This window comes from Aplysia californica, unplaced genomic scaffold (assembly GCF_000002075.1).
Source record: "Aplysia californica isolate F4 #8 unplaced genomic scaffold, AplCal3.0 scaffold00081, whole genome shotgun sequence".
Taxonomy (NCBI): domain Eukaryota; kingdom Metazoa; phylum Mollusca; class Gastropoda; order Aplysiida; family Aplysiidae; genus Aplysia; species Aplysia californica.
This window is the reverse complement of record NW_004797351.1, coordinates 1,657,750-1,660,968: the sequence shown is the minus strand read 5'-3', so window position 1 is coordinate 1,660,968 and position 3,219 is coordinate 1,657,750.

The window sequence follows — 3,219 nt, the reverse complement described above, 5'->3', positions numbered from 1 at the left end:
GCTGGGTTGCCAGATTTTTTCAGGCTTCCCGTCAAATCATCGACAACCAAAATCTGCCAAATGGTAACAAAATAAACCGCCAAACCAGTTACAACATTGGGCCTGTAGCAAATCTTGTACATTGTAATTAGGCTACTGATAACAAGGAAAATGCAGACATGTGTATGAAACGATTTTATACGCTAGCAATAAATGAACTCACCTCCTATTGTGGTGACTGCAGATTTTAATCTAGATTTCTAACTGAAGCGCCGGTAGAGCTGGTAGATCTATACTTGGGGCAAGTTTGTGTCTTTGTGTGAAGAAAAAAAAATTGATCCACTTTGCCTTCCAACTTTCAACTTTGAAAAATTGAAAAAGAGTTTCACCTTCTCTTTTTAGTAAGATCTAGATCTAAACATTAATTACGAGTACGCCCTAAATTGAAATCTAAAGTGGTGTTGAGCTCAAACTGAGAGGTATATTTTTAAAACTAAAATTCAATGCAAGTTAAAAGCAAAGTTAAGACATCCACATAAGTTACAAAAACTGGAGATCTGCATCTCTCCTCGATTGTCATTGAACTCGCAGCAGTGAAACCTTGGGATCGTGTTGCTAGCCGCATAAAGCTGTCCCCGTCGTTTTAAGCTAGAAACAGTCTGAAATTATGCAAACTGAGCCCAAAAAAGTGAAATTATGCGATTCTGTTAATCTTAACAAAGAATGTTAAGGGGAAATAATAAGAAATTATTAGAAGAAAAAACGTGGACAGAAAGAACATACTGGTGCAAAGCTCCAACACGGGCTGAATCACAGTAAAATCTTGGGAACATTTGCCTTGCTGGAAGACAGATTGGATTTGATTCGAAATATAGCATATTTAGGGAACTCACACACAGCTTGTTTTTGTTTGCTTTTTTTTTTGTATCAAGAAGTGTATTTCAAGCTTCAGCAAACAGCTTGTTCTTTGGTTTCGTTTATTAGTGGAGATCACAAGAGAAAAAAAAAACACCTTTTAATACAATGTACCAGCTTGCTTGTTGGAGTAAGAAGGTAGTTGAGGGCATATATTCTGCCAGTTGATGTCTCTTTGAACATTAGTCTCTGATGACCAGTCTATCAAAGCAATTCTTCTGTAGACTCTATTGCTCTGTCGTATTCACGTTTAAAATTGCGCTTAGAAGACGAGGAAATGGCCGACACTCAAAATCGGCGAGAGTATACAGGAAGGAAGAGCTGGAGAAGGAGTAAGCAAAATGAACAGACCATTGCTGATGATAATTTTAATATGCGTCATACTTAGAATCTATCATATTACCTGCAAAATGCTTTTTCACTAGATCTATCATATAATTGTCTTCTGTAAAATTCATCCTGTAATTTTTTTCAGGAACTCGCGTCCACTGTCATATATATTGTGTTTCGCGCTAATTACCTATCGGTGCAACCTAAGATTGCGCTGCCCGTTTTAACGAGCTTAGCCTATATAAAGTGTATCATTCTTGTGGGCTCTCCAGTTTCGCATTTTGATTTTGATTTTAATTTTCATATTTTAACACTTTTGAAAATAATATTAATTGAATGTTCTTTGGTGAGTAAAAGAACAAAGATAGAAGTGAATTAAAAAGACAAAAAATCAAAATAAAATATTATTAGAATTAGGCCTACGGTAAAGCAATCTTCAGATTACCGCGCAATTATAGGCCTACGGACGTTAAAACGTGCAGCGTAATCTTAAGACAGCACCGATCGGTATAATTAGCGCGGAACAGTTATTTTTTTTTTACGCTCAAGAAAGTTCAGAAAGTAGGATGTGCCTGTTGGTTAGATGTATAGCATAAGTGCCATAATGAAATCATAAGCAAAGTAGGGGCCTAAAGCCTTAATTTAAGGGGGAAATCACCACAGATTGGAACCTTCAATTTCAATTGGTTCATTGTTTTCATTGTTTCAGGAAACAATATCCCTTCATTTCGGCACGGACATGTCCATTGATGCTCCGTAGCTCTCTTCAAAATGCCACTGAGGGTCGAAGACATTGGACTTGATTAAAGTGCAATAAAAACCTGCAGGGGGCCTATGGCCTAGAGGTTAAGGTGTTCACCTCTCATTCAAAGGTTCCGGGTTCGAATCCGGGTAGTGACCCGAAAAATTTTCTTCTCTAAAATGGTCTCTTTTCACATTCTTTCCTGCTCTCTAGCAATGTTTGGTCGTCTGCTTTCTTTTTCACTTTCTGCCTCCACCCCACACCTTCTTTGCCTCCTCTGAGCTCCTGACTCTTTCTGCAGCCTTTCTACTGCTATTCCTTGGCTCCTTCTTAAACTGCTGTCTTTCAGCCACATCCCTGATCTTTTGGTAGGAAAGATCTACAACTAGCCTTCTCGGACAAGGGCTAAAATCTCGGAGGGCCCGTGTGCAAGTTGCACACGTTAAAGATCCCTTGGTGGTCGAAAATCGATAAGAGCCTAGTAGGCTTCGGCCGCCACCCAGGCAAAAGTCAAAATTTCCTACCAAGTGAAAAAGTTTAATGTGTCCCGCGCGCTCATTCATGTATGACCTTATGAAGTTGCGAGCGCCGTAAAACACTTTTAAAAAACCCACACAAAAAACTGCAATAAAATACCCATGCAGGGCTGGTCAAGAGTGTTTTTTCCCTTCCCTTCGCTTTTCTTTGTTTGTTTGTTTTTCCACCCCCAAATTAGTTCTGAAGCCAATAAAAAACTGCCAAATCATTGTTTTTCTGGCTGGCGACTTCCAAAGCTGCTAATGCTTAACTAAAAAAGTCAAATTTGGCAGGAAAACTGCCAAACTGGCAACTTTGCCTCACAGTTTCACAGGGCGGCTCACATGTCACGTGGTAGGCATACAGCGCCCCTGCCCAAGAAAGAGCCGATTAGATGCCCGCCCGCCGCCCGGTCTCGACACCGACAGCGCCCTTAACGTGACACGCACAGCTGTGCCTCAGTTCTTCTCACTTCTCACTGCTGTAGGCCGAGACCTAGGCCTTCTCAGTTCAGTTCTTCTCACTGCTGTAGGCCGAGACCGCCTAATAACAATAACAGTCTTGCGGTAGACCTAGGAGATTTCTTGGCCTATTGAGCCACTATTGACTCCATTGAGTGACTGAGTGAGACTTTCCTGTCAGTGCTCTCTCTCTCTCTCTCTCTCTCTCTCTCTCTCTCTCTCTCTCTCTCTCTCTCTCTCTCTCTCTCTCTTGTGCCGCTGAGATTGAACAGTTAT